This window comes from Leucopleurus acutus (assembly GCF_964270905.1).
Source record: "Leucopleurus acutus genome assembly, chromosome: 15".
NCBI lineage: Eukaryota > Metazoa > Chordata > Mammalia > Artiodactyla > Delphinidae > Leucopleurus > Leucopleurus acutus.
The window spans coordinates 47,608,065-47,622,685 of record NC_139157.1 but is presented as its reverse complement, the minus strand read 5'-3'; the positions used below and the strand labels follow the sequence as shown (position 1 = coordinate 47,622,685).

Genomic DNA, 14,621 nt, shown 5'->3' with positions numbered 1-14,621 from the left:
GGTTTGAAAATCTTCAAAGTAAAAAATTGAGATAGAAACTGGAAAAGGAAAAAGGGGGAAAAAAAACAGAAAAGAAAAAAAGAGAAAAGATCAGATACTGTCGCTTCCTCCCCTTTTCATAATCCCTTCAACCTTTATATTCAGGTCAGCTTCACTGTGTGCCTTTTCATTCAACATGGTTTTATTTTTACCACTTTAATAAATTTCATGTGTGCTCATTCAAACTGATGTAGCCACTGTCTGGCTTCTTTGTTGGCTGACATCAAAACCAAACTTTAAACAAAGCTCCAACAGGCTGTAGAAGTGTACCAGGTAGATATGAAGCCTAAGATATCTTATCAAAAACTCCTGAGATTTATACCTAATTGCCCCTCTGGATGGTTTGTAAGCCAGTAAGATTGGATCAAAGGCTTTGGGTGGAGCATCCTCTTTGATCTCTTCCAAAGATAGCACTCTCTGTCTCCACCTGCACTGGGCGTTGATAGAGGAACGGCAGGAACAGGGTGCTGGTGGGCTGGGCCACTGAGGTCTCAGAGAGGCTGTTTCCCCTGGAGTGTGCCACACCTGAGCTCTGGTGTGTACAGCAGTAATGGCACAACCTGAGGAACAGCCATTCTGAGTTCAATTGTACTTCAGTGAGCACTCCCAAAGAAGTGGGGATTTTCTGTGATGCCTTTAATGTGGAGAGGGACATAAAGATCCTGGATTCAGAGGGAGTGGGTATGAGCCCAGCTCTGTGGCATAGCAGCCATGCAACCTCAGAGCAGTGCTCCTGAGTAAGAGTGCGATGAATGCTGTGCCAGGGACAGTTCTTCACCGGGCAGGGCTGTCCCCGACACGGCAGGACATTTACCATCCCTGCCCCACCCCGTCTCCAACATGCCAACGGTGACTTACTCTTTGAGGGCAGGACAACAAACATGCCCACACTCCCAAACGCCCCCTGCCTGAGACACAGGCTAAAGTCTCTGAGCCTCAGAGTGTATCTGAGCATAACACCTGCTCCACCACCTAAGAGGTGGCTTGGGAGGGGCAAGTGTGCAGCAGCTTCTTACGAACCTAAGCTGGTTATACAAATGGTATCATAACATGCATTCACATGGGCAGCCTGTCAGTCATGGGCAGGGCTGGGGGGATGGGTGGGTCCCACCACCTGGATGGCAGGTGGGAGGTATTACACAGGGCCAGCTCTCCAGTCATGTACTAAAATACACGTCAGCTACTTATTCTGAAAACATTTCCCTTCCACAAGCGGGAAATTCTGGTTTACGTGTTGCTGCGGGGAAAAACCACACAACAGTGTGCATTTGAGAGTGAATTCTAAGTACGTGGGCTCTTGGAGCAGACAAGCAGGAGGGCAGCCTCAAAGCTCATTCAAACTGATGTAGAACCAGCTTCAAAGAACCTGGTTTAGGATGGCACCACAACTAACCTGGGAAGAGAAGAACACTGCTCTTCATGAGCAAGAGATAAACGATTGTGCGAATTACTTCAAAGACCAAGAGTACAAGGCTATAGAATGTGGTGCTTCTGTTCTTACGCACGCCCGAGCAGGGCCAGCATGCACAGAGCTGACTTTCAACGTGTCGTACTGCTCTGTTCTTTACAGCTTTCAGTGGCTTTCACGGAAGGGAATCTGAGAGGCTGGGCAGGGATGCTGCATGCGACCTGTATGCCCTGACAAAGGGGAGAATGGAGCCTCGGTTCACATAGGTTAGTGTGTGGGAGCCACCTGGAGGGCTAGGCAGGAAGCCCCCGCTCCCCACTCCCCCAGGGATCCACCTGACGCACCAGAGGCAGAGCAGGGCACAGGCACAAACCTTGAAGAACAAAAGCGAAAGCAGATACGCACTCCAGGTCATTAGGCGAAGAGCGCTGAAACTAGCTCAGGGGAATTACCCATGGGCTGGAGAGGGGGTGCTGGAAACGAGCAGCTATAAACGTGTAGTTTTGCTACAGATCTTTACGTTAAGAAACGCTGCCCCAACATGGTGCTTTTATAGGTTCCCTTGACTCTGCTTACTATTACCTTTGGCACATTCCTCCAAATTCTACCCGTCCTAAAAGCAGCAGACTGATAATGTAAAGTCCCTGAATCTCCGGGCTCGGCCATCTAAATGAGATCTTTTATGCTTCTCTTCTGCCAGCTTTCAGAACTCATTTTCATAGCCTTCTTGCAAGAGGAAAGATTATCAGAAAAAGAAAAATGAAGGGGAGTAAAGTCACAGGAAAATACCAAATACCAAAGCTTTTGGTAAGAAAATATTTATGTCCACAAGCACACAACCACACCCTTTCTGGGAAGATATTACTGGCCTTGAAGCTGGGTTAGTGGATCCCAAAATATACCTCACAAAAAGCACAGTTACCCTCCCGAAATAGGCCCTATAATTAAAATCTTTTCAAGTGGATTGTCCTATATCACAACTTGACATATGTTGCTTCAATCTCCCTGCTTCAGCAAATGTGGCCATATTGGGCTACACAAGCTCTCAACAGCTCCCGGTTAAACCAGATTGCAGTGTCACTAGAAAATTGATGGAAATAAACAGTCCTGTGTACCAAAATACCCAATCTCAATCATCTGTAATGAGATCTCTCCCCTCCCTAAGCACATTTTCATCACACCCTTGATTCAAAAGGATGGACTAGCCCAGACTGAAATACCGTTTCATCTCAGAGGTCATCTGAAGATAAACACATCTGAAGAAGCTGGGGCTGAAATTTAAAATACGAGACAATGTCTTTTGTGTGAATGCTGGGATCAAGTTGTGTGAGTCTTGCTTCTAGCTTTAGTTGACAGTCCTCACTATAAGTCTGCAGACACCCATCTGTCTGAATTCATTTAGATCAGATCTTGCTTGGAATCAGTGGTAATGTAGGGGCCCTTTCAGCTCTGTGATTCTCTGAACAAACTTCTTTATGTTTTCTAGTTATATATTTACATTTAATTAAATGTCAAAATATTAAAAATTTTAAACCTTCAAAATAATGAGTACTTTAGACATTGATTTTTTTATTATTATTATTATTTCCATATCGGTTTCACAGCCTCAGCACTACTGACACCTTGGGCTGGATCATTTCTCTGTGTGTGTGGAGACGGGTGTCCTGTGCATTTTAGGGTCTTTAGCAGTATCTCTAGCTTCCACCCACTAGATGCCAGTAGCACACACCCTCCCTCCGTCCCATGTGGCAACAAAAAATTTCTTCAGACATTGACAAATGTCTTCTGCGAGGACAAAAACAACCCAGGTTGAGAACTACTGCTCTCTCTCTATCTATTTATATATCTCTCCCTGGCATGGCCAGGAAAAAAAATCTAGATTTTTCAAGGCACCTACAAGTTTAATTTTCAGAATTTCTAACTTCCTATGACTCACAGTGAAGAATCAGGATGTGTAATACAGTACTACCCTGAAAGATTTATAAACAGCACCACTGCTGTTTCAAACTAGTGGTGGCAGGGCCTGGCCTCATTTCAGTTAAGACATTTATGAGGACGGATTTGCTGCCACCCGATCTCTTGGACTGCTAACCTCCCTACTTTTAGGAGCTCCATTCTTAGAAGACTACTGGTAAGAAATCCTTCACGATCCAGTTACCAGGCTCTCAGTATGGAAGAGGATAAGGGTTGGTGTCTATTAACACCATCTACAGAAGCGAGCACCCATCGTACACCTCCCGGGCCAGACCCCCTCGGGGGCTGCGTTTCTAGCACTGGGCCATTCGTGTAGGGAGTGGTAAAGCCTATGCTTCCTCAAGAAGAGGCGCCGGGTGGGGAGGGAAAGGAATATAACATCAGGAGACAAAGAGTCAAAGAACGGAGATGGTAAGTTCAGCCCAGAGAAGAAGAACGAGGAAGGAGAGCATCTTCAAATATCTGGTGGGCTGGTGTGTGGAGAAGTGAGTGCACTTGTCTCTATCTGCTTACAGAGTGACTCAGGAAAGTCAGCAATTCAATAAATACTTATCACAGGCTTTCTAGGTGGCAGTCACTGTCCAGACACTGAAATGACAGGAAGTAAGAAGACCAAGTCCTTGCTCCCTTGACCACATATTGTAGCTCAACAGAAGGACTAGATTGCTTTTCTTTCCTCTCTCCTACTCTCTCCTTCCCTCTTTAACAATGTGACCTAATGTCCAGGTATCTAATTGCTCGTTTTTTTCCCATTAAAAAAATTAAGGTTTAATTAACTACAGCAAAATTCTCCTTTTCTACTGTATAGTCCTGTGAGTTTTCACAAAACCTACAGTTGTATAAATACCACTATAATCAAGATCTAGAACAATTTTCTCACCCCCTTACATTTCCCTGTGCCCTGAATCGCTTTTTAATTGGAGAAAGCTCCTCTGTGCAGCAGCAAACCCCACCTTTGAGAGAATGTGAATTCCCCTCTGTCAAGAATTCTGGAGAAGAGGCTTTTTTGTTGAGTGGGAGATTGGGCCAGACAACCCCTGAGGCCGTGTCCATCTCTTTGATCCCCTGCAACTGGAGGGTTGTCACCTCCAGACACCCGCTCTTAACCATCAGCCGATATGGTTGATTCTCTCCAACCACAGGTAAAGGCTCCACCCCAAAGCCAAATTCTTTTGGTCAAAGCTCAAAAATTTCCTTCCAGGGCTTCCCTGGTGGCGCAGTGGTTGAGAGTCCGCCTGCCGATGCAGGGGACACGGGTTCGTGCCCCGGTCTGGGAAGATCCCACATGCCGCGGAGCGGCTGGGCCCGTGAGCCATGGCTGCTGAGCCTGCGCGTCCGGAGCCTGTGCTCCGCAATGGGAGAGGCCACAACACAACAGTGAGAGGCCCGCGAACCGCAAAAAAAAAAAAAAAATTTCCTTCCAATAACTGGATCTCTGTGAAGGCTGCATAATAAGCATAGACAAAAACTCCAAAGGAAGGTTTTGAAATGAAAGCCTCAACGTGGTAATTGAAGCCTAAACCAAGGGTACCATCTCCTCCCGACCCTTCTTTTTCTTCTCGTTATTTTGGTTCAAAATAACTTTGACTCCAAAACCGAACAAAGCTCAAACAACGTGATTGCACCTGGCTGCAAAGATGGCAGGAAGGGAAGTTAAATTAGCTAAGCTGGCTTAAGAATGGGTTGAGAGGGTTAGAGAAGATGGCAAAGCTCTCGGGGACATTGCTATGCAGTGGACGCTGCAGGAGGGACTGTGGTGACCAGCTGTGATGCCCCCTGTGATAGCAAGTGGGGTGTGACCAACCCCTTCCCAGCGGCCCTCCTGCGGGAAGATACTCTCACACCTTTTGCTGGCCTGACCTCAATGGCAAATGTCCAGTTTCCAAACAAGGGTGTTCTGTTGTCAAGAATAACTGCTTTTCACAGACATAGAGAACAGACTTGTGGTTGCCAAGGGGGAGGGATGGATTGGGAGACTGGGTGAGCAGATGCAAACCGGTATATATAGACTGGATCAACAACAAGGTCCTACTGTAGAGCACAGGGAACTGTATTCAATATCCTGTGATAAACTGTAATGGAAAAGAATATGTGTGTATATATATATATATATATATATATATATATATATGAATCACTTTGTTGTACAGCAGAAATAAACACAATTATACTTCAATAAAATATTGAATGTATTTTATATTTAAAATATAAATCAACTATACTTCAATAAAATAAAATTTAAAAAGAAGAATAACTGCTTTATTGAGCACTCATGGTGCCCCAGCACTACCTAGTTTGTTTTATTCTCACAACAACACTCTGAGGCAGGTAACATTATAAGCCTCATTTTACAGACAAGGAGGTTGAGGCTCAGAGAGGTTATATAACAACCGGTAAGTGTAGAACTTGAGTTTTAACCCAAGTCTCCTGTCCTTTTTGACTACTGCTAGCAAGGTCTTCTGGGTGTTTGCTAAATTTAATGTTCCTGGTCTCAGGCCGCTATTATGCTGGTTGGTGGGCTGGGTCCCAGGCATGCTGGATTCTTAACTCCCTTTCATGTCCCATCATTCCCCAAGCAGCTAACTGCCTGTTTCTCTCTCATCTCAACATAGAGACCAGAAGGATCTCTCTGCTTTGGAAACTTAAAAACATTTTTTTATTCTTTTGGTTTGCAAGTTTATTACTCTCACATTCCACGGGTGGCTAAGAACATAAGCTAAATGGTCCAGGGTATTCTTTATCCTGTATCTGGAAGGTTTCCTAAAATCTAGACTTATTATTATATCTTAGAAAACCCCATATTGCTTAATAACATCAGCAATGACAAAAAAAGTGTCATACTGTCAGAAAACACCAATTGAACGTCACACTTAGTTATAAAATCCATTTTGTCAAGTGTAGTACAGGTTTAAAAGATGCACAGAACAAGGCCATGGTTTCCCTTTATGAGCACCATTTACTTCACAAGGTATCAGAAATAAATGCAGCGACACTTACCAAAATTTCCCCCAACGATCACAAACTTTATATATACCACATGTCTTCTAATACAGCTGCTGGACTGGTCCTGAAAAATACCACAACAAAAGGAAACATGCATCATTAGGCAGAAGTAATTTAATATATATTGTGTTTCCCTTCTGGAAACCACAACATCTTCCTTGTTTTGGGCACCCATCAATGTACCACACTCTTACTGCCAGATTCCTCTTTGTTTTTCACAGGAAAGATGAAACCAATTTACAAATTGACTCAGCACTCACTAATAACAAACAAATAACAATCTGGACAATGAAATAAACCAGAAACTGTGCTTATAAATACTTTATTTGAATTTTTAGCCTTTTTAAATAATTGAAGATATGAGAACAATGCAAAGATATCTAAAGCTGAACCCATAACCTTTCCCCCCCACCCCCCAAACCAATTCCTCTTTGCTCTTTCTTTCAGCAATACACTCCATTCTCCCCTGCTGGCTGCGAGGCCCTCACTTCTGTTTTCTAGATTTCATTTTATTATCTGAAAAATAGGAATTACTGTACTAACCTCACAGGGTTGTTATGAGCATTAAGTAATATAAATTTAGTGACATATAAATGACATTGAAAGGCTTAAAACAGCATCTGGCACAGTTATCACTCGGGGAAGGTGAGGAGCTATTATCCTTCTCTGGATCATGCAGGCCTGAAGCCTAAGCCGGCCTTGCTCACCTGCCCTGCAAATCCTGGCCTGAGCCTGACCTTCGCGTCCCATGGCAACTCTGGCACTCACCGCCTCTCTCCATTCTCATCTTTACACTCCCTGCAGAAACCCATCTCCTGGCCTCCAGCTCCTTCTCTTCCAATCCTGCTTCTTCCTAAACACAACTTAAAGCCTCAGCGGAAACACCTCTACTGCTTCCCACCACCTACAAGTTTACCTGTGAAATTATCAATATATCAGCCTGGGCCTCCCACTCGCATTAGCTCTGTCCCCACATCTTCCCATCAGATGCTGCAGAAGGCAGCCACCAGTCCTGCCTCAGCCTGTGGGCATTCCAGACCCTTCTCTGAGTGTCTTCTGTCCCATAAGTGCCAGTAGGTGGCCTCACCATTTTCCAAGCCCGGGGCTCTTTACCTTTTTGGTCCATAACAGTCTAGAGACATGTTTTTCAGAATAATGTTTTTAAATTCTTGAAGTTAACACATGAAATGCATAGGACTCAAAAGAAGTATACTGATATTCAGTTATCAAAATATATAACAAAATTTTGATGTGCTTCTCTTAATATTTAAATAAGTTCCAGGAAAAGTCTAATTACTACTGTAGTTTTGAAGTAATGTTGGGCATAAATGATACTTCAGGGTATCTGTAACTATAATGTAATATGAAAATACCTAGAATTACTATTGGTGACAAATAGCTAGTACTACTGTCGTAACAGAATGAAATGTTAGGTTTCAATTAAGGGTTAGTGAAAATAGATAATTTTCCTCCATCCAAGTTCACAGACACTCCCTCCCCCAGAATTCCATCCATGGACTCCAGGTCACGAGCCCCACTTTAAGGCCTAGAGTAACTCTCATCATCTTCTTGAGCCCTTTCTACCTGGACTTTCTCAATTTGGTATTATCTTACCCCTCTTTGCTTTTCTCTTTTTAAAAATTATATTTTATTTGATATAGATACTTTAAATGTACTGATTATATCCTACTTTTTAAGTTGTAAGTCTTCTAAGTTGTAAGGGAAGGCCCTATTTTTTCCCCATTTTTTATTCCTCTCAAGGCGGTGAAGAATGCCCTGCCTCGTAGCTCACAGCAGGAAGACATTCAGCCAGCACTTTGAACCAATCAGTGAATAACAGTGCAGTCTTGCTTGCAGAACACAGGCTCAGCTAATATTAATATTATTTCACCTCTGTCTGGCAGCCTATGAGGTTCTCAATATGCAGATGGGATGCCTAAACATTGTATATTTAGATTATAAAATTCTGAATTTAGGCAACAAAATGTTCCCCTCTTTTATTTCTCCTTAGAGAGTGAATGCTTGGTCCGCGTGGCTGACTGACAGATCTCCCTGGAATAGACTGACTGTTCAATCATTCCGCCCATACATGGGGCATCTGTGTGACATGAGCACAATTCCTGCCTTAGTGGAACTTCGAGCCTAGCAGCTTTCCCCAGCTAGTCCAGAGGAGCTGAGAATCTCTCAAAGTGTCAGGGCCTTTGCAAAGACAAGGAATAGCCAGTGATTCCCCTAAGTACGGGTGCTTTGGTGACCCACATAGGTGAGGCCAGTTAGTAAGAGTTGCTTTGCCTTCCCACAGATCTCACAGATGTGAAGCTGTGGTTCCAGGGTAGGCAAGTCGATGGAGCAGTGAAATTCCACCTCCCCTCCTGAATGATGTCTTTGCATATGAGGTTGGGGATGGCAACCCCTCCAAGGGGACCATCCCAGAAGGGTTTAGTCAACGCCTCGTGGCATGTTCCACTCCGGGCCCCACCGAGTCTGTGATGGAGCAGCCTCATGATGGACACTGGTCCTTTGGTCTTATCAGCCTTTTTTCCAAAACTGCTGCAGCTCAGAACTCCTGTGTGTCTTTTGCCAAGAAAAAAACACAAGAAAAATAACAATAGTTCTTCCTTTTCAATGAAGAGAGCATAATGATTTTCTCCACTGAAAACCACGCATTAGGGCACTGTGACCATTTGCTTCGGCAGAAATTCAACACTGGCAAGCAACATTTTTCATGCCCGACATCATGTCAAGTGACTCGCAGGACAAGTCGGGGTGTACCCTCCCTCCCCAGTAACTAAGACGGATGAGATAGCTACTCAGAGGACAATGGCTGGACTTGGCACACTCTTTTTATACTTAGGGACATTTAAATCTATTTCATTTGAATTTGTTCCTTTTGAGTCACACTAGGTATATGGTATTAAATTAAAATAGCTGAATGATAATGAAGAGGGCAGCATGACTGTTTAATCTTCTGTTTCAAAAACTGCAGCATACACATCCTCACGAGTACATATAAGATGTTTATAGGCGCTCCCACAGCACTTAGCATGTTACTGTTGCTTCTAATGCATGTCATAGACGTCGTGTGGCTCCTGTTTAAAGGTAATATTCTCATTATGCACTGGATACGAGCATCTCTACTAGTTTTCATCTGCATGGGGCCATTCCCTCTTCCTTCTTCCTAACAGATGCCCCATGTTCCCTCAGCCACAGTGCCTGAGAAAAGGTGACAGCACTCCCAGGTGGGGGGGTAGGGGCCTGAGTGGTCTAAGGCTTTGCAGGGTGCCCAGCAGCAACATCAGCATCACGTGGGAGCTTCTGAGAAATGTCAGCTCTGAGGCCTCACCCCAAACTTACTGAATCAGAAGCTGTTTCACAAGATCCCAGGTGATCTGTGAGCATGCTGAAGTTTGAGACACACTGATCTAGGGAAACCTGTTCCTCGTGCAAGTGACTGGTTCAAGAATAGGCATGTGACCTTCTTTAGGCCAACACGATGTGCAGAACGTTTTGCTGGGAGCTTCTCCTCATTCTTCTGGGAGAAATTCCCTCCTTCTGAATGTTGTGTAGGATGTGATGCCTAGGACTTCCGAGCTATCTTGCTCCAACTGAAGCATAAAGCTGGCCCACAGAGGAGGGCAAAGACAGAAAAAACACAGGGAAGGAGAGTAGGGGTGTTTGCATTCAGTCAACCCTGAAGTCTGCAGAGCTACTAGACTTCCAATAAGTTTCCTATTGTACAGGCCTCCTTGAGTTGGGTTGTCAATTGTCTGCAGCTGGAAAGCATCCTGCCTAATCAGTCCCTAATAAAGCATTATAAAAGGAACAGGATGCCGAGGCACCAGTCAGCCACACAGCGAAGGGTCCAGACAAGTCAGTGCATCAAGAGACCAGAGCAACAGCTGAGAGGCCTATTTTGTTCAGGAACTGACCCAGTAGTATTTCCGGTTCTGACAACCGTTACTTGCTTTGCACATTTCCAAAAGCTTTCTAAATCAGCCAGTCTAAATGATCAACCAGAGGAAGTGCTGAACGTTTTCCAAATTCTTTTAACCAGAGTGGTCAACAGTTGCTTCCGCAGAAGTCACATGGATGTCATTTCCTGCAAAAACAATGGGAGACTAATTGCTCAGCCCCAGACTCTAATAGGGAAAACAACCTGTGATATGTAATTACTGAAGGGTAAATAAGGAAAAGCTTGAGGCTCTCAGAATCTGCTTCTGGATCCACTGCAATAACTTTGGGAGAAGGAGGGGTGGTGGGAGGGAGCGAGAGGGAGCGAGAGGGAGCAAGCTGGTTTGGGAAAAGATTTGAGGGACTAACAGCTTAGGCAGCCACCCATACCACTTTTACGTATCACTGTTAACTTATTAAAGACCTTTCTGAGTAAACCAAATAGACCTGCTATTATATAAAACCATATATGGCTCTGATGTAATTTTGCTTCATATACAGGAGTGATGTAGTCAATAGTCAAGGAGAACTGGGTGTCTAAATGGACATTCTCTCTTTGGTGTCATAGCTTCTCAACAATGGGTTATTTTGGGGGGATGGGTGTGTTGTGTTGGCTTGATACAGAATGTATCTTCTATTATGGAGTAAACATTAGTTGGTTTTCCACAGAATGTTCCTGAGGTTCCATCACCTCAGGTCTCTCTTTCCCTCCAAACCTTTTTGCTTTCTCTTCCCTGGTACCTCATATACGTCCACAGCTCCAACTATCACCCTTGTCATGAGTTTCAAACTACATCTCTTGATCTATCACCCTTGTTTCCAGTCCCACTGTTGCTCTCTAGACAGAAAGTACCCTGAGGACAGGGACTTTGTTTTGGTCACTGCTATACTCCCAATGCTCAGTGGCTGGCACTGAGTATTACGTTTGTTGAATGAATAAGTAAAAGGCCTCACTCAGACTCTTAAGACATCTCACAGGAATTCTTGCCATCACCTCTTAAGTGGCCTCTTTGCCTCTGGTCTCTCCCTTTCCTACTCTGTCCACACAGAGGAAAACTCTAGATTATAGTACTGATCATGTTGGTCCTAAAATGTCTCGACTGGGAACAACTTACCAGCCCAGCCCTGCACTTCACAGGTGAGAAACTGGTCCCAGCGAGGCCAGGAGACTTGCCTAAGGATTAATGATGAGTGGGTGGCAGAAACGGAATTATAATTCAGGCTGCTGACCCAGTGGTTCTTACTACCATGCCACTGGGTCAAAATCTTCCACCGTCTTTCAGCAGAACTGAGTACAGGGCTAGGCATACAGGGCTCTTAGTAAGTACTTGCAGACTGATGGAGACTAGATAAGTGAGAATGGGTCTCTGGCACAGGCCAATGGGAACCCTCTTAAAAGAAAGACAATACCCCAGTATATAACATGGGCAAGGAAGGAGCTGCTCTGGACCTTTGCTCCTGCAGTGCCTATGAGCCGCCCCCAAGGAACCTCAGGGTGGTGACACGGCTAGAAAAACCAATGACTTAACACACACTCACACTCTTCAGCTTTGCGCTCAAAGCCACCCACCTCCATTCCAAACCCACCTTGGCCTTATCTCCCATTTCTTTTTCCTCCCTCACACCCAGCCTTCCGAAAGCATTTGCTGTTTCCAGCACCTGTCCCTCCTCCTGGCCTTCACCTGCCCTGTTCTTTCCTCTCATGCACCCTTACCTCCACCTGCAAGAATGGCGACCCAACCTGCCCCTCGAGCCCAACTCGAATATGAATCCCTCCCTGAATTTCTTGTCCGATTTCCTCCACTGGAATTCATCTCACCATTTACACGTCTACTATAGACCTTACCACACTGTCTGCTTCACAGGAAAGAGCCAGATCCTTGAGGGCAGGCACTTACCCTAAATCTCTGAACCGCTGTCACACTGCCCAGCCCACTGCTTCACACAGAGGAGCCACTTCTCGTCATTTTGTTGAGTCAGAGGGCTTTGTCCTTTTCAGTTCACCTCTGTGACCTATGTTCTGTAATGGGGCTTCCAAGTCTTCCTCCAGCCGGTGCAGGCTGATGATAAAGCCAGCACACTTGCAGGGCCTACCCGTTAAGGAACAGCTGTGTGAGTCCCTGCTGACTTATTTTCAAAAGCAAGGAATGAGGGGCAGGGGCAGGGGCTAGGGAGGGTGACTTCCCCTCCCTTACATAGCTCTCCTACGGTGGCTACGGCTGTCCTGTCCTGTGCAGTGTGTGGTGCAAGCTGGGCATGTGACAGCGTCCCCTGCAAGTCCAAAGTCAATTGTCTGCAAAACTAAAGAGTTCCAAATGGCGCGATAACACATCAAACAAGCAAGTGTGCAAACAAAGCCCATTCGCAAGGGAGGAGGATGGGAAGCAGAAAACAGAGTTCCCTAGGAAACCGAGCCTACTTTAGGACTGACTGTGGCCTTCACCCCTCGTGGGGGAGGAAGAGGGGCGCTCCAAGAAGGCATCACTGGCCCATCTGCTTTCCCTGCCTACAGGGGCCCTGGTCCTTCTGGCTTCACCACCACAAGCTGGGGATACTCAAGCAAGGCTGTGGTTGTTGTTTGTTCTCTTACTTGCTGGAGCGGGAGTAAAGAGTGCAAGGAAAGAGGAGAAGAGTGATGGGCAGACCAAGAGATGAGCATGGAGAGCACTCGGCCAGCACAAAGGGGTTACTGACCACAGGACGAGAGGGCAGGAAGGTCGGACTAGAAAGGGCTGACTGCTCCTCTCTCATCAGCCATCGCCAGGATGAGGGGGACTCAGGCTCACGGTGCAGCAAGGCACGCCCAAACCAGCAAATGAGCTTATCTTCAGCTGCCCAAGAGGCGGCTCTGAGGTGTTTATTTTGGGCTCACTGGCATGGTGGTTGGGCTGAGTCATGCAAAGCGGTGGTCGGAGGGGGTGGATGGGGCTCTAGGGCTCCCCACCGTCTCCATCAACCCCAAGCAGGAAGGGTAGTAGTGATATAATTTCTTCTCCTCCTCCTTCAAATAATAATTTATTATACGTCATTAATATGCAATATATTAATAATTACATAATTATTATTATTTATGATAATGACGATGATTGCTATGTTTAAACCTCTAGGCTGAGGGTTTATTTGGGAAAGACATAAACGAAGTAAATGCCACTGGAATAATTAGTTGACTGTCAGGAGGAAAAAGATTCTGTTCTATAAAACTTATGAAAATGAAGTATATATTTATAATAAGCATGTCTTTCTTTTCTTCCTGGCAGTGAGTTTCTATCAGGTGATCACATCTCTTAGGTATCAGGTAAAGATAAAATAGAAACTCTGTTTTGTAGTGTACTTGAATTATTTCTGATTTTCCTTGTAAATGAAGCTGTTTCTAGTGATTTGCAATCCAGAGTCTGAATAAAAACACTGCTTTGCTATGATGCAGCTGGACAAGTCCCCGAGCTCTCTTCCAACCTGATTACCACGCTCAAGACCCTCCAAACAGACATTCTGCAGTAGCTCCTGGGAAGGCCTGGGATATGCACACAGTATCACAATGCTGCCAAGATCAAGGTTAATAACGATGTGTGCAGAGGCCCTGGAGTGTGGGCTGGCTACAATGTTAAAATCCCAGAATCCTGGGGCTGAATGGAATGTTAAAGAATATCTAGTCTGGTAGTCTTTAAGCTATTTTTTAGTACAAGAATCTTGTGTATTCACACGTAGATGTGAGTGCATGTGTATTTCTAATGTTTATGCTACACTCCAACATACTAGATAAAAGTGGAACAGAACAGCTCTGGTTCAGGGAGGAAAGGACTCAAAACACCACCACCTTGGCCATCCTCCTGGCCCACTTGGCACTTCTGGGGAACCCTAACGTTCTCAACACTGAAAACCTCAGATCTAGACCCCTATCCCATCCATTATCTGCATCGTGTCCTCAATACCTCTTCCAGCCAAGGTTCTCCATGTGGCAACATGGCTGAACTAACGCCTCTACCTTTTCTCTACCAAGGACCTATTTTACCTACATCCAAGGATCCCATCTATCAGATACCAAGATTCATTATAAAATAACAGTAATTAAGACAGTGTGGTATCTGTGTCATAGACAATTAGACCAATAGAACAAAAAAGAAGGTCCCAAAATGTACTTACACAGATAATCACCTGATTTATGACAAAGATGACACTGAAGTTCAATAAATGGCACTGGGTTCACTGGGTACTGTGGGTTGTGTTCCCCCAAAAGTTATATTGAAGT

The 14,621-nt window shown here is 44.9% G+C and overlaps 1 protein-coding gene across 4 annotated transcripts in view; it reads right to left on the bottom strand.

Annotated features, from left to right (window-relative positions):
• FYN (FYN proto-oncogene, Src family tyrosine kinase) overlaps nt 1–12,594 on the bottom strand; it is a 124,832-nt gene extending 112,238 nt beyond the window's left edge. For 3 of the 4 annotated variants that reach the window (XM_082855925.1, XM_082855926.1, XM_082855923.1), the window contains exons 1-2: nt 12,274–12,594; nt 6,419–6,488 (exon numbers count right to left, since the gene is read on the bottom strand). The gene's annotated coding sequence lies outside the window, so the exon portion shown is untranslated. Of the gene's footprint in view, nt 1–6,418; nt 6,489–10,353; nt 10,524–12,273 lie in introns of all 4 variants that reach the window. The other variant, XM_082855924.1, reaches the window with a different exon arrangement.
• Between the last annotated feature and the right edge of the window lie 2,027 nt (nt 12,595–14,621).